This window comes from Dromaius novaehollandiae, chromosome 10 (genome assembly GCF_036370855.1).
Source record: "Dromaius novaehollandiae isolate bDroNov1 chromosome 10, bDroNov1.hap1, whole genome shotgun sequence".
Lineage (NCBI taxonomy): Eukaryota > Metazoa > Chordata > Aves > Casuariiformes > Dromaiidae > Dromaius > Dromaius novaehollandiae.
This window is the reverse complement of record NC_088107.1, coordinates 17,339,332-17,361,651: the sequence shown is the minus strand read 5'-3', so window position 1 is coordinate 17,361,651 and position 22,320 is coordinate 17,339,332. Positions and strand designations below refer to the sequence as shown.

Genomic DNA, 22,320 nt, shown 5'->3' with positions numbered 1-22,320 from the left:
CCCATGATGTTTGATATCCTAAAACTAAACTGTGCAGGTTTGTTCAATAGTAGTTGCTTCTTCGTTCTGTTGGAGAAGCGTGAATATCTCAACACTACTCATTTTAACAGTAATAATTTATAATGCCTCAAAGCAAGGCCAGCTTTCTCAGCAACAGAGGGACTGAGGAGCCTGATTCAGTATTTAAACCATAATTTGCTGGTTTCTGGGGGGGAAAAAAGATGATGTTCTTTGGACTGTAACCAAGGAAACAATTTTTTTTTTCCTGAAATCATATGAAATTTATTTTGTTCTAATAACTTCTTTTTTTTTCCAGCTAGTCAATGTAAAACAAAACCATCTTTATTGAATCTCTTTTTGTTTTATCTTAATTGAAATATTGTACAGTTAGGAAGATAACAGGAACAGAAGTAAAAGGTACAGCTGGTGTGTATTTTTCTTGGAAAAGATGATACAGTGAGAAAGAGTTTAAGCCTTGCAGGAGACTTGCCTTCTGTGGGTACCTATTTGGGTTACTCATTCTTTTAAAGAATTTTATCAAGTAAATAATGTTAATTAATACATTTCATCAGGTATCTAACACATAGCACATGGCCTAATTTTAGAGGCATTACCGTGACAAAATTTCTATTGGATATTAATTTCTGATGTAACTTCTAAGATGAAAATCAGAGATTAATTTGAGAGAGAACTTAAATTTCAGCTTCGTGGTTCATGAAATAGTACTTCATCAGTTTCAACTGAGCCTTTTCAATGTGGTATGGTCTCCTACTTAAGTTATATTATCTTTCTATAGAAAAATCTGCACTAAAGCTCATAGAGTTCTTATTAATAAGAGCAGCAGTATCTAGTCCATAATGCTACTAAGAGAGTGGATACAGTCTTCATATTATTATTTGAAAAGGAAAAGACACTTCAATGGCAATTGACCCTGTATGTCTCAGCTTCAGAATCTGCCTAAAGAAACTCCCAAAGAAAAGAAAAGAACCCTGTCTGTTCCTGATTTCCTGTGACCTTATTGTTGTCTTGTTACAGTTTGATTTGTTTGTTACAGCTTGTTACAGTTTTTCTTTGTTTTTTTCCTTCACTTTCTTCTATTTGTAGAATTGTATTCTGTCTAATCAATCTGTTTTTCAATATGCACCGTGGTCCTGGGCAAGCTGCTCTTGCTGACCCTGCTTGAGCAGGGGCTCGGGCTGTTCTGTGAGTCGGTGAGCACTTCGGTTACCTGCTCTCGCAGAGGTACTGTGGTATCATTTAACAGTCTTTCTGCGAGGTTACCAGACACTTGCTGCATCCTTGTTACATGAGCTGCTTATCATCAAAATCAGGTTCTGAGAAAAAGTTGGATATCTTTCCTATGGGTTTTGGGTTTTTTTTGTTTGTTTTTTGTTTTCTCCTTTATGAAGAGAACAGAAGCAAATTAAAACTGGCTGGACCTGCTGAGTAAAAGCATAACTATGCTTGTCTCTATGCAGCCTGTATGCATAGTAATGGTTTCACTGCAGTAGGTAACTCAGAGTTTCAACCTCTAGATCCCCTTCCTTCCACACACATACAGTCTTTTATATAGATTTGTATATGCTTAGAATGTAGGTTTGCTTTACCGTCTGGAATATATATTAGAGAACTCTGACACGGATGCTCATCTGCTGTTTTCCACTCTGGACAGGATAGACTGCCATTTTCCAAAATTTTCCATGCAGAAGTTTAAATACAGATGTATTCTAAGAGTGCAAATTTGTAGCTGCCAATTTACTTCAGATATATAAAAACAAATCGCTCTGACAGCCATAATGATGCCTGCATTTGAAGGGACACAGGGAACAGTTGTACAGCTAGGCAATGCCCTGTGTGCGTACATGAGCACACATGCATTTCTGTTCTCGAACAGGAACCATCTTCGGAAGAGTATCCAAGCAGGAAGCTTCCTGAGTCTAGGGCACTTCCGTACTGCCAGTCCACTGACTTTTAGCCCGTAGATCTACTCTGGCAGGACCTTCTCAGAGAAAAGTAAATGTTGCAAAACCTATTTCCAGGGTACCACTGCAAGAAGCATATTCCACCTTGTATATTTTTGTGCTGAAGAGTGGCATCAGAGATTTATGAAGTACAAGTTTTGCTACAGCTGTGACTGCTCTCCTGTGAAAGGACATATATTCTGTCCTTTTTCTCCTGAGCTGCCCAGTATTCTAGCAGTGTGAAGCATCTCACAGAATGTTTCCCATATTTTGCTACTACCTTCTTCAGCATCGACTGTAAAATGCATTAACCTGAAGACAAATAGTGTGTTAAAATTAGCAAGGACTGGTATTCATGTATCCTTAGATTAACTGAATAAGGAAGTTTGCCTGCACACATACTAGGAACAGTCTGAAGTTGTACAGACAGGTTTGTACTTTGTGACATACCTTGATAGCCTTTAAAGCATTGCTCTTCACAGCACTCGATGCTTATTACCACATAAGAAACTATTACTGAAATGATAGCTACATTTCATACAACAAACACAGGGGGCTCTTTTAAGATACATTTCTGCAGTCTATTTTCACTTTTAAGCAGGCAAAGCACTTCAGATTTTTCTTCCTGAGATCTGAAATTAATGCTCTAAACACTTTTTTCCCCTCCTCCTTTACTGTTTTGGGAGTAACCGGTGTTAATAATGCAAAGTTGTGGTCTTTGTGGTCTACCAGTGTAATAGGCGAGAGTTAAGGCTGTTTGAATTCTAAATCTGTAACATTTATTACAGTAATAGAGGGAGAAATCTATAGATCCTTATCTTGAAGTGTGCTTGTCATGCATATTGCACAGATCCTGGTGTGTGTCCTTCATTACATGCTTTCAAGTGTAGTTGAGTTGAAGCTTGCTGTTCAACTGTTACACAGTTGAGAGGATCCTGTTTCACATGGACTTTGACTAATTGGTATTCTTGTTCTGCTGGGACAAAATGAGGTGGCTGTGTGGGTTTTTTGTTTGTTTGTTAATTTTTCCTTCCCCCTCCTTTTTCCCTAGAGGCTCTAGAATATGGAGTCTGAGGTTCACCTGATTCACAGAAAGGATGTTTACTCCTGTCTCTTTGAAGAGTGGCTTGAGAAACAGTCCCCATTGCAGACAGGTTATGATTTCACATATTGCAGTGGTTCCAGCGGTTTGTATACTTAGCATTCACTGAAGCAGTGACAGGAATCAGATATATCGCAGAAGCCCATATCATTAATCATCTTCAGGGACCTGGACAGTGGTGCAGAATGTACTTTCAGTAAATTGCAACTGATACTGGTCTGGGAGGAAGAGGCTGACATGATTAATTAGAGCCCCAATCCAGAAGGCCCTGGTAACTTTGAGAACTGGACCAACAGAAACCTCATGAGCTTAAATAAGCAGAAGTGCCAAGATCTGCATACAAAAGATCTGTAAAATAATCCTATGCATGGATACAGGCTGGGAAGCAGCTCTCCAAGTAGTAGCTCTGCTGAAGACAATGAGGGAAGGGAGTTATGGTGGACCCCAGGCTGAATATGGGCCAGCAGTGCACTCTCATGGCAAATTAGGCATGTTCTAGGCTACTTTGGAAGAAAACTTCACCTGCAGATCAAAGGAAGATGTTATCCCCTTCTGCTCAACATTTGTGAGGCCACGTTTTTGGGCCCACATAATCGAGAGGGATGTGAAGAAGCTGGAGAAGTCCAGCAGAGGACAGCCAAGATGGTCAGAGGTCTAAAACAGATTTTCTGTGAATGGATAGAGGAAGCTGTTTAGTCTGGTGATGAGGAGGCCAACAGGTTATCCATTAGCTGCCTGTAGCTATTGCAATGGCAAAAATGATGCAGCCAAACTCTTCTTAGTAGTACCAAATGATGTAACAAGGAGTGGTGGCCACGCATTATGGTCTGGGAGATGCAGGCTGGATATTAAAGGAAAAATTTTCACCAGGAGGTGAAATATTCTAGCAGGCTTTCCGAAGTAGCAGTAGAATCTCTGTCCTTGGAGGCTTTCAAGACTCAGCTCGACAAAACCGTGGCTGACTTGACTTACTGTTGGTGACAGTCCTGCTTTCAAGCAGCAGGTTGTACTAGATGACATCCAGATGTTCCTTCCAACCGACATCTGTACAGTTCTATATATAGTGTTCATTTTAGGTATGCCTAGGGCTCTGGGAGTCATTCTCTCTCCACAGATTAATTAAGATTAATAGTATAAAAGTAGAAAATATTCTGTCACTCCCTCTTCCAAAGTATCTTGGTGGTTACAGCCTCTCCCACAGAGTTAGAGAAGTTCAGATCTTTTCTTCTATACTCTACTTGGATGCTCTAATTCTGTGGTGGTACATCAGAAGGATGGAGAAGGAATAAAACTGTTGTGGCTTTTGCTTATCTTAAAAGTTTGCATTATTTTTGAAAATGAGACATCCTTGTTCAGGATGAACTGTCATGTTCAGCGTGAAATTAACATTTTGTGATATTTCATCTCACCAAGCTAAAAAAAGAGGGAGAAGAATAAATACGTTTTAGTACACATAGCTGTCAAACTGATCAGTTATTGCCAAGTTTTCCTCACTGCTTTCTGCATAGTTCTTCGTTACCATATTTGACCATCTTTGTTAAAGAATATTGATATTTACTTATATATAGTACTGAGAATCTGGTAATAGTACTCAGCCAACCAACATCTTTGTTCTTCATAGTTTGAAGTAGTGGTGTTCAGTGATACTCGAAAGTGAAACTAGGCTGTGAGAGTTCGCAGGAAGCTACTTTTGATATTGCAGAATTCTTTTCTGAAGAGTTTGAGATGTATTTTTGCCAAGCAATAGGTAGCTAATAACTGTAAAAGTGATTGCGTACATACGGTGAAGTCGTTTTCCATTTTCCTCCTAGAGACGGAGATGAAGATAAGATGAAGCATAAGGTGATTCTGTTAGCGTTATGTAACGTTGTTCCCCTAGCTTTCCCATCAAAGGACTGGAAGATGCAGTTCTTCAGTGTCTGCCAGCTTTTTATAGTTGCTTTTCACATCACTGTCTCCTCTTCCCCTAGGCTTGTAGCTTGAATTTTCTTGGGTTCAGTAAGCCATATTCTGAAGTGATGTGTATTAACTGAAATGTGTGTTAAAATCTCAAATATAACTGGTAAACGTACATCACTGAAATACATTCTGCCCTTATCGCATATTATGTATCTTTTACTTCAAAGAGGGCTTGTATATCACAGTATACATTGAAAATCAGTTTTTTAAAGTTTGAATCAGATGACTTACTACTTACAGTGTTGAAAGAACTACTGTTAAATTGAGTGGTCCGTTACTTTTATAGGGTCTTAATGTGAGAAAGGCAACCTGGCTTTAGTTACCAAAAGCAACAAGTATAAAATACACATTATCAAAGACTTCCATGGTACTCGGTTTTACTAAACGGAATCTCGAAATACAATAAGCGCTCTTCAGATGTTGGAAAGATGCCTTATTTAATGGAAAACATGTTAGACTCCATCTGTCTCCCAAAATAGTCAATGACAAAACTCTTGTGGTATCAGTGTCAGCTTTTTCATGAATAAACGTTGTAAAATAAGCAGTACTGTTCTGAATTGAACACATTTTCTAATGAGCTCTCTCTAAGTGAAATCAGCTACACTTAGAATAATAACTCCTGCATTAGAAGTGGAAAATTAATTATGATGTAATTCTATGTCAGAAGCTTTGGATTTTTCATCTTAATAGTTCCTTGATATTTAAATGTTTAGAGAGAGTAAAAGAAAAGAAATTAGGTGGTGCTAGGGAGGTTATGTTAAAAAAAGAAAACAAACTGTTGCAGTCTTCTGTAGATATTTAGATATTTCTAGGAAAAAGAATAGTCATTTTTCTCTTAGAGCAGGACAGTACTGTTTTCCATTTCTCTCAATAAGATTGATTTGTAGTTAGGCCTTATTGTTTTAGAAAAGCTGTTTCCATTTCAGTTATATCTCTGGCTTCAAGCGGATGGTACACATTAGATTTGTGCTTTTCAGATCAGCTGTTTGCTTCCCTAGGAATGTTTGGGGGTCTGGTAATTGGGAAGGGTGATGATGATGAGAAAGGCTTCTCTAGGACACTTGATTCAGAGGCAGTTTTCTGCAAAAACTTTTCAGGATTAATGTGAGCTGAGGCAGTGTCAGTAATATTTGCACATATTAATTAGGGGAATAAATGTACTGACACTGTGTTTTGCTATTATTAATTCTTTTTATCTCAGTAAGGAGCATAACTGTTTAAGGATCTGATAATACCCATTCTGAATCCCAGCAGGGAAGAATATTCAGCAAAGGCGAAAAATTTATATCAAACAACAAGGGCTGGCTCAATGCTGTTCTCATGAATGTTAACATGCTTCAAGGGCACTTGTTGACTTTGTTAGCATCGCAGCGTACGGGCAAAAGGTTTTGTGGGTACTGTATTTAGCAGTGCAGTCTCCTTTGTAGTCTCATTAACGTAGATATGGGGCTTATTTAAAAACTCCTTGAGATGTTTGCATGAAGTCTGTGTGCCATTCAACCTGAAATACAGCTACAGGCTTGGAAGTTATTTTCCTTTGTTGACATGCCAGTATTGCCAAGAGAGTCAAATACGGGAGTGACATAACTTTTTAAAGGTTTCGCAGAGTGGATTTGGAATCTTGTCCATGCCTTTACCATCTGTAGGTTTTCTTCTCTAAAGACACGATCTGTCTACTGTTGAAATCAACAGAAGATCTCCCTCAGGCAGGAATTATGTCAGAGATGCTGGTGCTTTCATTAACGTCGGTGGGAATGCAGTATTATCCGGTCGGTAGGCACGAGCAGCGCAAGTGAGCTGGCACGCGCGGACTCCACGTTACTCACCCTTCTGTGAAACTTTTTTTGGTACAAAGTAGCTTTTTGTGTCTTAACTGTAGTGAAAAAGCTTTACTTAGATGTCAACTGTGGTGCTTTTCTAATTCATCTGAGCTGGACAGTCATGTCAAACCGTGCTAAGGGCATTTGCTTGTGCACACATTATTTGGTTTGTTGCAAATGTGCAGTAGCTTGCACTGTTCGACCCTTGCTTGTGGCCTCAGTGTTTCATTCAGTTTTATTCATTTATTTTAAAATAGTACTGAGGGCTTGGGATATCCTATACTAATTTAAGTCCCTGGAGTATGTGATTATAGATTTCATGGGGGGAAAAATGTCCCATTGCCCAGAGAGGTTGTGGAGTCTCCATCCTTGGAGATACTCAGAAGCCATCTGGACAGGGTGCTGGGCAACCTGCTCTAGGTGACCTGCTTGAGCCAGGGGGGCTGACCTAGACGAGCTCTGAAGGTCCCTTCCAATCTCAACCATTCTGTGATTCTGTGAAATTATTCTGAATTATTACTGGGTGCAAAATGGTAGAGCAATTAAGTGATTAATTTTTTTTTAAACTACGGGATGTAAGCAGTATGCACAGTGAATATTGTGTAGCTTATAGAGGAAAACCACTGCATTTCCAGTGCCATAAATTTCAATGTTGATGTAATAATATTTACACATGGTTTCAATTGTGTGGTTTAAAATATCTGCTCAGTTGCGTGATGTTGTCCAATGAACACTGTGAAATGTGCTATGAAAGTTAACTTTTAAAGTTAGTCATCAATCTTGAGCATGTAAAGCAAATACACTTTTACTGCTGATGTAAAGCCACATCCATGCTCACTGAGATCACTTCGTCCAAGCAAGCTCACAATCAGAAACCTTGAGGTGCCTTCCTGGGTCAGCTGTTGACAGTTTCTTGCCTGGAACTGAACTCCAGAAACACAATAAGGCTGTGATCTTTATACTGTATTTATGTTCTCAGTAGTAGGATCTTTCAGAGAGTATATTTATCTTACATACATGATCATTTTAATAGTCTGCTATTGCTAACCTGTTTCAAAACGTGTAACGTTAGTGCCTAAATTGTATTTCATAGCTGAGAGAGTGTGAAGGGTTTTTTTGTGGTGGTGTACACTGGTTGGAAAAAAAGGGGGGGGGGAACTCACCCTCATTACTCTAAGATACAGATTAAATTTTGTGTATTCCTCATAGCTGTGACAGTCAAGAACCCGCCAATTCCATCATGTCAGGTGCTCCTATTTGAAACATTGCTCATGCTGGTGGGCCTTTAGTGGAGCCCTGGTCTGGAGCTACCCTTTCTGGGAACGCTTACTGTTCATGAACAGCCAGATGCTGCATGCGGAGGCCTGCATGCAAACATCTGGAAGTTTTGACTCTCATGTGTCAGATGTTTAAAACTGGAAGGCTAAAATGGATCTCACCCCTTGCCATATCTCATTCAGGTTGTAATATTTCAAGACAAGCTCACATGGTGAATGCAATATTTATTAGCCTAATGCTGTGTAAGTTATAGTACATATCAGTGTACCAATCATTTCTACTCAAATAGGGAACTGATTACATTTCATACCAAAAAACAAATTAACATTCGGCCTATATTACTAAGTTTTTCTTTGAAAATATTTACGTGGCTAACTTCAGGGGAAAAAAAACTTCAGAAACTGTCTGAATACTCCAGAAGCCACCAGTTATTTCAGACGAAAACAATTATCCTGAAATTATGCCGATTAAAAAATACATTTTAATGTAACATTTTGTGGGATTATTGACAAATCCAGTTGTAAATCTTTACTTAAAAAAAAATTAAAATGCAAATTTAAAAGATCCTCAAACTGAAATATGTCTAGTTCCAAAGCTGTATGCTATATACAGAAAATGCTTCAACAATTTGACATTTGGCACAAATAAATCTAACCTTGAACTGTTTTGTTAATGTTATTCCAGGTCTCCCAAGCCCATGACAAGATGACCTCTTCTCACGATCCATCATTACATGATAACATGGACCACGTCTCAGGGAGCATAAGAACATATGTCCCAGTCAAGACAAGTGTAAGTTTAAGTTTTTGTTTTACTTTGTTTTGTTTGTTTTTCTCCAGTAATTTATGAAAGTATGTGTGTATACCCTCCCCTTAGTCCTCTTCTACCTTCAGACAAACACTGGAGAGTACTCTGTGCCTGTACCAGAACAAGTCAAATCTGCTTTTATTGTCTAGAGAGAGGAATTGGGAGAAACAGCAAAGCAGCAGCTGTAGCCATTCCTGGGCCTTTTCAGGGAAGGGGGACCTCTCGGGCGCCCATCACAAGCCCTGCAAACCCTTGGATTCTTTCTGCCGTTCTCTCTCTGCCTGATGCTGTTATGTGGTTACATCTAGTGCTGCCCCATGTCTGTGGGAGATTTCCCGGACCAATCCATAAAGCTCTGGGAGTGCTAGACATGCATGAATTAAATGCATGCACAGTAGTTGTGATTATTCCCATAAGTGGCAAACTTGCTTGCATGAGCTGTACCTTTAATGTGAAGGCATGCAGCGTTTGGCTGAAACTTCTGAACTGACATTGGTAAGTTGGTTATTGTGCAGCTAGTTCAGGTAGGTGACTTAATACCTGAATTCTCAGAACACATCTAGCACATGTAATTTCCAAACTTCACAAGGAGTATGTGTCCAGGCATATAAGCATTTCCAATGATCTTCTGTAAAATCCCTGCTTTCAAAAACAAAGCCTATTTCTATTACTTGTAGCAGAGCTGTTGAGCTGGCGGTCTACCAGCTGGCTTTAAAACCTTGGATGGATGTTTGGTCCCATGTGATTGTCTGTTTTTCCTAAAATAATCAAAACTCCAGTGTCTAGGAATCTAGTACTTATGTACACATCCCTTGAAATTTAACCCTATTACACTGTGCCAGTGTAAGTAGACCGTTCTGTGGCAGTCCAGAAGAGGGCAGGCCTACGTGACAATTTTTTGCGCCTTGTACGTTATAGAAATTGAAGGCCAAGCGCTTGGTGCTTGCTGTTTATCAGCGCAGTGAGGAATTCGTTTACAAAACAGAACCATTCATCAGTTGTGAGCTGAGCACTGATAACAAGGGACATAGAGACAGAGAGAGTGTTGAGGAAAGACGTCTTCTGTTTTCATTTATTCTCACAACAGTCTTGTCAGTTCAATTTAATGAAGTTGGAATGGCTATGACTAATTTATTCAGACTGGAAACTTTGTTTGCTTATCAAGATGTGAGGTGGGTATCGTATGGACGAGGTGCTACTCAGTACGATCGAGTGTCTGCGTTAACCATAGCGGTAGTGGATTACCAGTGCATATGAAAATATAGTTTTTAGTTGCACTTTAATTTGCATATTTCAGTGATTATGTTATGCACTTTCCAAAAAAAAGGGTCTGAACTTTCAGTAGGAAAACAAAACACAGATTATGCACACTTAAAGCACTCTTAAAGTCTTAAGAAGCACAAACACAAATGCAAGCATTATTTTTGGATAACTGAATAAATGCCTGATTAATTTAAACAGTGGGAATGTGGCAGTATGGTCTCTTCATAGAGTGTAAGAAAAGGTTTGGCCATTGTATTTTTGGAATAATGTTGTACGGTGTGGCTCATGATGCTGTGAGGTAAGTAATATGAGATGCAGGGAACTGGGCGTAGGAGGAACAGTTCTTGTAATAGATGTCACTGACAGCAGTGCCAGCTGTTTTAATTGTTATTAAGATAAATGGTGAAGAGTCAGCACTATCCCAGTTAGCCTGAAACAAATGATCCCGATAAGCTGAGATTGGCAAGAGTATCTGTGCAAATGCTTCACTCCTGCCAGGTGCTGCTGTGATGGGCACTGCTGCCATCAGGCTGCCCATCAGCTCTTTCAAGGTACATGAAGCCAGAGAAAGGGAAAGGGAGTGAGTTGTTTTCTGCTTTTAGTTTGACCAAATTTTTCTGTATTACAACAATGAAATTTACTTAGAAAAGCACTTGTCTAGAAAACGGAGAACTTGGCCATGTATTCTTTTGCTTAACAAAACAAGAAGCAGTTGCTTGAATTTTTTCCTTGACTTTTTAAATTGGCCTTGACAGATAACTCAATTTAGCAGGGATGAAGGGAATAACTCACTGCTACGGTATCAAGAGGCTGAGATTAAATTCATCTACTGGCAGGGTAAGAATGGTGCATTCTGGGGTTTACAAACGCTGTTCCTTTGGGGGAAAATAGGAAAATAAAGTTTCATAATTTTTGTTTTTGTAAGGCAGTAAAATAATAAAATGGACTTTTTGTTTGCTGTCAAGACAAAGTTGTAGTAAAGTTGTAAAAGGAAGAACAGCTGTAATTAAGTGAAAGGGAAATGGAAAAAAATAAGTAGTTTTTAAAAGTTACCTTGTATTTAAATTTACTTTGGAAAAATGGTTCTTTTCTGAAGGGAATTCAAAATTTATCAAAATATCAGCGGTAACATTTAACAAATAGGCACTACATTCATTAGGTAAGATTTGGGTCTGTGATACTTCTCTAGGGTAATGTAAATACTCCTTTAATAATCTTTGTGATGAATGTCTGAGTCATTCGTAGTGCTGCAGTAGGCTGCTAGAACTATGGATCTCCTGAAGTCCGTGGTGCAACTTAAAGGATGTGCTAAGGGAGATTGTGGGGAAGGGAGGAGTTGCTCATCACTCTCAATCTGCTCCTTCCAGTCTGCAGACTGCTGAAGGTGCTGATGCATATATACGGCTAAGGAATTATGGTGGCCCGCTTCTCAAGCCCTTTAGTTCTTAGCAGGCTGTAAGCAACTTCAAGTGGATAATAAATGTTCTTAGCATGTTGAGATGTCTAGCTATGTCTACTGCTGCCAAACTGATTGTATGGGACAGCAGACTTGACAGTGGACTGTCCCTTGAGTTGAGAAAGTATCCAGAAGTCTGTCCACTGAGGTGGTGCCGAGTCCTGCGGACGCGGCTGGTTTGGCTGTGCTCCTGGAAGTAGGTTTGCTGCAGGGGAGATGCACACGGTGTGGTACTGCAAGCCCTCTGCCTGTGTTCAGAGAACAGCACAACCAGAGCGCCCCGTTTTGTCTGACAGCATGTCATGGGAAGGCAGACAGCTTTGGGCAGTTCTGAGCAGAGCCTGCTTGTCCAGGCTCTATTCAAAGCAGGGGTTTCTTGTTTAAGGAAAGGGCACTCATGAAACAAAAAGCCATAGGAAAGGCAGTTCAGCTTTTCATTTTCACAGTGGAAATAACCCTATTTATGTGAACAGTTCAAAACACTTACTATACTTGGCAATTAAAAGAGCTATTTAGTCATGTCTCAATTATCCAAGGTAATGGGGGTTGAGAATGGGAGAGAAATTCAGTGTGCTACAAAATGCATTTAACTTAGGCTTGTAAGAACATACCCAGTGAGATCATTTTTGTAAAACCTGTAAGCAGCTTTCTGTGGAGAGCAGGTGCAGCTCCAGCGGCAGAAGGCAGAAGGGAGCCTGATGCAGGGCGCTTCCCTGGCCCCGGGGAGCGGGGAGGGAAGGAAGGGCCGGCGTCAGCCGCGCCGCTGAGAACGAACCTGCGCACAGCTCAGAATTCACTGTAGCTGCAGCTACAGCGTCAGGCAGGCAAAGATAATGACAAATCGTAAGTAGGGGTGAAGCACTAAACCAAGCATAAGAGGATTAATGCAAATGCAGAAATTGAAGAGGGTTTTCTAATCATAAAGCTGTTGCTGTAACTACCAAGCACAGAGTAAAAATCTTTTTGTTAATTATGTGCCATTATGTCTGCTCCACTGCTGTTCTAGCTACATGTGCCAAAGGCATGTTTCTGTCTTTTTTAAGTGGATTATAGGAAAGGTTAGAAAGCTCAGGACTGCACGCTGATTTCTTCTTTTGTCGCTTAGGAACAAACACTACATACTGCCCATGCCAGTCTCTTCTCTATAGGATCCCAGAAGGTCTGTTTTCTTCCTTAAGAATGCAGAAATGCCCAATTAACATTAATTGAAGCATATGGGAAACGTCCAAACATGCAAGACGGAACAAGCTATTTCGTCATCAGGAGATTTCATTGCCATCAGGATCTGCATTAAAGGCTACACTTTGTCTTCACGTGTGGTCACTGGAATCGGTGAATAATATGAAATGAGATGAGGTGGTAGTTTTACTTAAAATGTCCAAGATTGCCTGTACAATTAAAAAAAAATCTAATTTAAAATAGCTAGAAAGCAAAGAAATAATGAGCAGAATGACTTACATTTTAAGACACTGCAGTAGTAACGAGTGTCAGCCATTCTGAGCAATCATAAATAGGTCTTTAAAGTAAACAAAAATGGTGCTTGTGTCATATATGCATTTTGGAAAAAAAGTTGTTCAGTTCGCAAAGAGGTATTTAATTGAGGGGTAGTTTAAGTAAAATTTTAGGATCTCTAGTGATTGTGTGACAGCCAAAAACAGTAGTGTTCTTGCGCACAAAAAAGACAACGTAACTCTAGCATGTTGGTGCCTCTGTCTAGCCTCTATTTAGCTCTCCGTTTAAAAAAAAAAAAAAAAAAAAAAAAAAAAAAAAAAGTGTGTTGTATAAACTTACAGCAACTGAAGAGGGGGATGTTGCATTGTTTTTTCCGCTTAGAATTTTATGAAAATGAGAACATTTTAAAATTTAACCACAAAAGTTTCCAGATGTTTTGTGAATCATGTCAGACAATTCATAAAGGGGAAAATAACTCCTAAGGTTTTTTTTTTTTCCACCAGTTGTGAGATTGGAATGGATAAGTAATTGGTTCCATCTTCAGGAAATCAAATGCTTTAGTCTTAGAAATACTTTTGATTTTCAGAAGTGGAAAAAGCATTGAAAGAAAGGTAAAAATTAATTCTTGATGTAGTAATCTCATATGGATTTGAAATGCTCCTAATGTCATGGAGTTTTCATTTATTTAGCCTTTCCATAAAAACAGAGACTCCGAAGCATACACCTGGCCATTTAAACCAACTTCATTGAAACCTGCAAGCATGATGATTCAGGCATTTAACTCAGGCTAATACGTATAAAAAATAAACTACTCTGTTAAAACATAAAGATTTTGAGAGGCTTTCTTTGAGATGTTATGGATCACTTAGGGTCAAAAGTACAGATATTTTTAAATATTCCGTCTAATAATTTGCAGAATTTTCCTTCAATCCCTTCCAAACCCAATTATAGGATGCATTGCCTTTAGGGGTAAATTTATACATCTGCATTAGTCATCTTCTAAAAAACACATTTCATTAACTCATAGGCTAGATTCTAATTTCATTGTCACAGATGCAGATCTGGATCAATTCCATTTAGATATCTCTGGGTTTTCACTGGTGATTCCAGTCTGAATCTGGCCCAAATTTTATCTCTTTATGGCAGCTTATGAAGAAGGATGTATTTGCCTTTATTAAAATACATATGCAATTATTTGCAGCTTAAGGAAGAAGGAATAGTGATTTCAGTATTTTCTGCCTCCCCTCTCTATAGGTTACGTGGATATAGAAAGACATAGGGAGAGGGTGGATCCTGTAGGGAGAGAACAGTAGTTGCCAATTGATGGCTTGAAAGTCCCATTGGAGGAAAAACCGCTGTTTTACTGCTGAATGTCTTCCCTGTTGGTGACACGCAAGCTGATCAATAATGTTTTGTCAAGGGTGTCACAGGTGTCACTTGTGTTAAAAGCTGCAGAGAACTGAAGACATTTGAGTATGGCGTGTGACCTCCACTCGCGGACACAAAGTCACCCATCTACGCTGCCGTGGAAGCATTTCTGTGATGATCCTGCAGTCTGCGGTGATCCTTCGCTCACTTGAGATGACTGTGTCGCACGGGAGCTTGTGATGCGAATATCAAATTGGTAGTGGAACCTTTTAGTTACTCAGATGCTTTGTTTGTTTATTAAGCTATAAAAACAGTGTTTGGATTTCTCTGGGAGAGTTAAGGAATAAGAGCTCTGAGGAAGAGTTGGTTAAAGCAGTGATTATGTGGTATTTCTGCCTTACAGGGCTCCACAGCTATTCATTTTTAATACTTCTCAGATAGCAAGTGGAGTAGAATAGTAAATGTTTCTGATGAATTGTAATTATTGTATAATTATAAATGAAGGGAATAATTTGCATTTGTATATCTTTAACTTAAATCCAATGTGCCACTATTAGGTTATATTCAGCTGGTAATGTGAGGCAATATATGCAAGGAAATGCAAATTTAAGGCTTAGTCTGTATTTAAATATTGTCAGGACCCCTTCAGGGTAATGTCCTTTAGTGTTTAATATCCTTATTTGCACACAGGGTGCAAATCGCCTCCAGTGTAACTGTGTGGTTAATTCAGACTTTTCAATGTATCTAACTCACACTATCATGCCTGCTTACCCTTCTGTTGTTTCTCTGACAAGGATGTTACAAAATCCTTATAGAAAATGATAAAATGTTAAATTTAATCAGTTCTTCACAAGGAGCCTTTAAATAACATAGAGTACAAGATCTGTACTCTTGATGGCCAGGCTGTGAAAGAACGTGGAAGTTTTTCTTTTCCTCAGCCCAGCAGGTCAGTGCAGGGAAGAGAACCGTAGTAGGCAAGTCTGAAGTTCATGGGTACGTAGATCAAAGCAGTTTTATCAGAGGCCTAGGGCAACAGCAGGCAACCTTCACTATTAAATATTTGACTGATTGTTTCATGAGCTTTCCCGGTAGATATTTTGAGCAATTCTCAAAATTCCCTCAGGTTGCTCCTGCTGCGTCTAGCCCAATTTGTATGCTTAAATTAACATCCTGGGCGGAGAGTCCCAGGGATTTCCAGGCAGTTCCTGCAGCAAATTTATTATAGGCAAGACATTTGTCTGTAAAAACTGTTGCTGCAGATGCAGGAATGATCATGCAGGATAGTCTTTTGTTCATAGTTAAGGCACTTAACTGAAGTTTTGTATGAAGTTAAGATTAAGTGGATTATGCACATTCTGGAGTGGTCACGTATTACCATTAGCCACCTAAACTGTAAAATTTGAGCAGTACAGCGGTTTGGGTAGTCTCACCTGATTCAGCTGAAAATGTTACTTTAAGGACCTTTGCAACAGACACTCCTGTCACCTTGCAGACAGGGACTGGCTGTCCTGTTAGAGAGATTTGATTCCCTGTGTGAGCATTAGCCTACGCCTGGATCCTAATGAATTAGTTTGGGGCTTTTTAACAAATGCTCTGTCCATGGGTGTTTGTGCAACAATAAACACCAAGAAAATCAGTGTCTGGTTTTGTTATGGTAAAATAAGAATGGTAAAAATATTCTATTTTCTCAGTTTTATTTAATTCATGCCTTAGGACTTGTTCGTAAGTCCTCCTCTGACTGCATCGATCATCCCCACGTGTAGCTCTCCCAGATGTACTTGCCACCCATCAGATCTGTCAGTTTAGCTGCTTAAATGAACCCTGTCTGACCTGCTTCAGTTAAAACAAGCAGCTCAGACAGAAGATTGGAGGGAGCTTTAACAATGTACCAACTTTTTCATAGTAATGGTCAGGTATCAGGTATCAGATTATTAATCGTTGTGACCATACTTATGCTAATGCACGTTTTTATTGCTAATCCCTTCTGGGCAGTAATTCAGGGAGATTTAGTCATGCTTTGTCCCAGTAATCCAACAGAGGTCATTATTTTGCCAGTCTTTGACTTTGCTGGTGTCTGTGATGTCCCTTGTGACTGTATGTTTCAAAAGAGAAATAGCTTGAAAATTTTTAGTAAATTTGTTTTCCTTTATAGGTTCTGCCACTTTTATGACAAAATTTTCATAAATATCTCATCACTTTCTTTGACTGACTTTACTGCTACCTCCCAAAAAATGAGGTGTTGAGAGAGAATGATGGAATCGGTCATTTTTGCAATGAAACATTGCTGCTGCCAGTTTTTTTTCCTCCAGCTTGGGCATGGCAGCATTTTTAGATGCATCAGAATATGGTAACAACTTGATCATCCTTACTGGTGCACTGTTTCTTTAAACTTCTCTTTTTGCACTGCAAGACCTTGTACAAGACAGCATGACTCTTTTGACTAGAATGATATGCTGTTTCCCACTGAACTGTAAAACCTGTTTTCCACTTCTGCTACGCAATTTTTGCTTATGTTACTCATGGTTTTAAATAGTATTAACTACTTAAGCTTAAAACAAGTATGTGTCCAGTGCAGTAGTTTCTCTGCAGTGCAGTGCTGTCTGTTGATTTGTAAGGGGTGAAACCTATTCCCATGGTCCGCGTATGGAACACGTGGCAGGAACGTGTTTTGTGGTCATGCATCCAGAGTAACAGCTGAGAACAGGAATGAACTGGGGTGACTAGGAGGTTTTTACAGCATATATCTACATAGTGTTTGGAAGCTTATTTTACTCTGTGGAACTGCCTAGAAAAAGTGAATGATACTAGAAGCGAAAGAGTGTCGCTAAATTGTGTAGTATGCTGATGGCTTAAAGATGGGAATTGTCTCTGGAGCTTTTCTCCCTGCTTCTGCTCAGGCTGAGGAGGCGATATACTCGCTCACCTTGCAGGTGGATCGAGATAGAGAAGCCACAGACTGCATGAGAGGGGTGGCCAGATATCCCAGTTTAATCAGGGTAGTCCCGGAGTGAAAGCCACTATCTGATCCCAAACTTTCACCCGTGATGTAGCAATTTCATATGTTTTTCCTCTTTTGAACGCTTAGTGTCAGGAGGTTTGTTTTTACCCGTGCTGCAGCAAAAGATGGTGAAATAAGAGATTTGAGGAGCGTGCTCTGTGTTACGTGAACCGATACAAAGATTCCAGCCTTACGTCTCGCCCTTTCGTGCACACTCTCGCCCTGTTTCTGGTTCTGCGCAGCGCCTACCTCCAAAGGAGCAACCTGCTCCCTCCTGGAGCTGTTGGTGCACTCGGCAATCCTGAGCCATCCGCGCAGTCCCCAGTGCCTCGCTGACATGGATTGAGATACTGTGGTAATAGTTGACGTAGTCTGACGTTGATGTTGTTGCAGCTAAAAATCCTTGTTTCCGTAAGTTTTTCTCTCTCTCCAAGACTGGATGATTTTAAACCGCAATGGAATTCCTGTGACCGGACTATTGGAGGGGATCAGCTATGCCAAGACCTGCCACGTGATTTTGAGTTAGAGGCTATTCTGCCAACAAAAACATGTGCAGGTGAGGATCTCGTCCTATACTTCAACAGCGACAGACATTATTTACGGCCACTAAATACTGGGTCTTTGCTGCTGTGAATCTTGTCCCTGTGGTAACCATCTCGAGCGAGACCCCGGATATGCTGCTAGCTTGCATTTGTTTCCAAGCCATATAGGCTTCAGGTAACTCTTATTTCCGAACCAAATGTAAGAGACAAAGGTGCAAAGGAAGACCAGACAGCTGTAATCCCAAAACGGAGGTTTGCCTGATATTGCACATATATAGCGTGTAGCCATTAGAGCAGGGCAAAAATATCTGAGGTTTGCTCATGTGTGTGTTAGGAGAGGACCGGCAGTAGGAGCACGGTAACCTCCACGGGACAAATGCTGCTGCTCTCCCAGGCGCTCTGCCTGGGCTCTTACACAATACGCCTTACCAAGGCCCAGGGTTGCTGTCGTGTGCAGACTGGAAGATTGGAATATAAACAAAAGGATTGAATTAGAATAAATATATTGTAATATTTTTGGTCTAGACATAGTCAATATGAATGCCAGTATTAATGTTGGTAATGTAATAAGTCTTCAGAGTTGCAGATTATTAACTAGGAAAGATGAGAACTGTTTTGGGTATCGTGTTTTTTTTTTTTTTTTTTTTTTTTTTTTTTTTTTTTTACAGTCTTACAGAAAATTGGCAGATGCTGATAATTAGTGTAATAGGAAAATAAAATATTGCTTTTCACTTTTCTTGTGTTCCCCTGATGTAATCCATAGTATAATGATGAAGTGTTTTGTGTGTGCCCGGTTATGCTGGCTGCTTATAGAGAGTGGCAGCTTGAGGGGGCTTGTCAAGAATGAAAAATAAGAATATACTTCTGCAACTCTAACTCCTTCCAGGAAGTGAATGCTCACAGTAAGAGGCTTGGGAACAAGCTTCGAAAGAAATGTGTATAAATGCAAAGAGACAGTTAAACGTAATTGGACTTCTATTGATTGGTAATGTTCAGGTTTTATATTATAGATATAATGTGTGTGTGTATAAATGTGTTTTTTGCCATGGAAGTGTACATTTTAGTTCAGTTCAATGCTCTGGAGTATGATTCTAAGCCCGCTAATGGCATTTTCCTAGGTTTTCAAGGCAAATCTATAAATGATTCTCATGTACGCATCCATATCAGCCAAGGATTTAGCTCATGCTCTTCAACTGGAATAAATAAGAAGCACTTAGATATAGTTGTAAAACTGCCATTCAGTAGTGCTGGCCATATTGTGCTTTTTTTTTTTTTTTCCTCTCCACTTGATTGTTTAAAGCTAGATGCTTTCTGGAAAGTTTGGTTTTTGTTTGTTTATTTTGACTCTGTTGCTTGCTGTACTTCGTGTGAGACTTCATGAACTTTTCCTTGGCCCTGCTCTAGCACACAGTAGCTGGAAAGCAGCTTGAAAGCCTTAGCCGGGCATTCCTTGTGCCGCCGGCGGGAGCAGCGCGGGAGCAGCCCCGGCAGCGCGGGGCGTGCGCTCCCTGGGGCGCGTGTCCGTGGGTAAGCAGCCGAGCTCCGCCGCCAAGCCAGATACTGTGGCAGGTTGCTGCCAACGATTTGCAAGCAGCTTAACACACAGAAACTACAGTAGTGTTCCAAGTCACTTCACTACTCATTTTAACTTCACCAACGGAGGAGGGAATTTTTTAGATCTCCTTCCCTTATTTGCTCTTTCGGATAGCTAATAGTAGAGCTGGTGAAGAAAGCAGACTCTTTTCGCAGAATGTCCCCTCAAAGATGTCATTAGAAGACCAAGTGCTTGAATCAAAAGGTAGAATACTTGTAAGAGGGGAGGAAAGGAATAAAATCCCTTTTATTACACACTCTACAGCAGCGTGGAACAAAAATGTTAGCTTTAGCTGTGCTGCTTTCTTAACAGCCAGTTGAGAGGAACCACAGTTGTGTTAAAATGAGGTGGGGATTCGGCTCGCGTTTCCAGCGTAATGCTCCTCCATCGTTTTGGTGCTTTCAGATCTTGGTCTCTCAAGAAAGGAGTTACTATTGGGAGATAAATTTTGCCATACTGTGTGAGCCTGTGTCATCTCTAAAATTGTGGTCTGTTACTTTGGCTCTCAAAAAAGAAAAAAAATGTATTTTGGTATGAGTAGCCTAAAGATAATTGGTAGGAAAAGGACTAGGTCCGTTTCATCAATGTCTATATGTTTACATCCATTTCCAGTCAGACTTGATATTCTTGTGGTCTAAATCGATAGCTCTGTGCATTTGGTGGATGGGCCCCTGCCCCTCGCCGGGGGTGCAGGAGAGCATGGCCACCACGGGCGGCCGAGGCCGTTTGCTTGCCTGTGCCACGAAGCCGGGCTCCTCGGCTTCCCTGGGGCCAGCGAGCGGCTCCCCGGGGAGAGGCTGGCGGCGGTGCCGTCGGGCGCCCCGGGAGCCTGCCCCTTCGCTGCCGGGAGGCAGGCGCCGGCCCCGCTCCGCCAGCGCCTGAGCAGCGACGCTAGCTGGGAGCGGCGGGTCCCCTCCGTGCCTGCAGGCTCGCTCGCTCCGTGCGCAGCAGAAACCCGCGTCGAATGCCCACCGGAGAAGGGCGTTACAAGGATTTCTCCATTGAGAGCAGGTGCTGACATTTATAGCGAAGTTAAATCCAGTTGATATAGACACTGTCATTGAAATTAAAAATTATAAAGTATTTCTGCGTTGGGAATAGCAGTAAATGCAAATATGACCTTTCTACCTGGTTTAAGTGCGTCTGACAAGCAGAACACGTGTTTGAGAGGCAGCAAACAGTAGGAGTCAACTGATTTGATTTAAATCCGCATCCCTCCTGCTATGATGATTAGCAGAAGGTGACAGAAAATTAAACATGAGGGATTGTTTCTTAAACATTACCTTTTGGAAGAGGTATAAATAATGAAGCAAAATTTGTCTACAATTAATACTTTCTCACTCCCGCAGTTCACTGAGGATTAAATCAGGTTGCAGAATATTAAGTAGCCCGAGTTCTGCTCTTCGGGGAGCCAATATCAGATTTCTGATAACACTTCTTGTTTTCAGAAGCAGTAAAGCAGTTCTACTTAGAGATGTGTAAGTAGTGAAGAATTCAGCTTCATGTAGTATTGGGAGTTAATTAAAAATTATCTGCTGTTCACAAACAGCCAATTTTAAAATTATCTGCCAGAAGTTCAGATTAGATGCTTGCTTTCCTGAGTAATAGTGGGGAATCTGCTAATCAAAACTTTTGATGTCTGTTGACATTTTGAAATACCATTCTGAGAATCCAATTTTATATGAAATGGCAGATGGGTAGACTCATTCTGTAATGGTGAACTAATTTTTTCAGAAAATTGAATCTGAACTAGCTTTAAGAATTTGGAGAATGGCAGAAAACCGCTCTTTGAAACACTATCACTAACATTGCACAGGAATGCAGTGGATACAGAACGAAATATATCTAACCCCAGTTTATAAAGTTTGGGTGACTTAAAGGCTTTTTATGCAACAATAATTGCTAAATTATAACTCATTTAGGAGCAGACGTAGGAAACTGCAAAACCACCATTAAATGACCCTTTAAAATCAGTCCTAGGCAAAAGAGTAGAAAATCTGATGCAAAATTAAAAGATGAGTCACAAGATGTAGATGCAAGTTGTGACAGTCAGTGAAAATTTATGGAAAGTAGCAAAATCTTTCCAGCAAATCTGATTTCATTTGTTATCAGTCAATTTAAAACACCATCAGACATCATCTATCCTTAGTCTTTTGTAAGAAAGAAATTTTTAAGTAGTAGACAGCTGCTGTGTTGTCTTCTATTTGATATCTTGCTTACTTAATTTTTAAATATTATTTGTCAACTGAGAAAATGTTTTATTTGGCAGGTTTTGAAGTGTCTAATTTTTCTTAAACTTTTTGCCTATAACCTGTTCAGCCAGCAGAAGGGAAAGTAACTGTTCACAGAGCTCTGCCCTGGGGTCCAGCTTGCACTTCAGAATGTCCTGTCCAGCCCTGCGTCAGTCCAGGTGACTGGACAATCCCTACGGGCCTTAAAATCCCAAACCTCAGAAGTCAGCAGACATGGCCAGGTAATCCAGGCGATGCACACCAAGCTTTTTCATTTTGTTCAGTATTTACTTTAGTCATGGTTCTAGCTCTTTGTATTTACTCTCTACAAATACTTTAAAACTGTATTTTGCAGAAGGCAGAATATGAATTCAAGTGGTATAATTTCATCTGAGCATTATAATAAAGTCAAAGAAAAGATTATCCAGAGATTTGGAACAATTTCAGTTTTGTTAATAAAAGCATTTAGCAAAACAAAGTAATTTCAAA

At 40.0% G+C, this 22,320-nt stretch overlaps 1 long non-coding RNA gene across 1 annotated transcript in view; it reads left to right on the top strand.

Annotated features, from left to right (window-relative positions):
- LOC135329393 (uncharacterized) overlaps positions 1-22,320 on the top strand; it is a 194,514-nt gene that overhangs the window by 89,564 nt on the left and 82,630 nt on the right. The window contains exon 3 of the long non-coding RNA XR_010390854.1: positions 8,805-8,912. This is a non-coding gene — a long non-coding RNA (uncharacterized LOC135329393). The remainder of the gene's footprint in view (positions 1-8,804; positions 8,913-22,320) is intronic.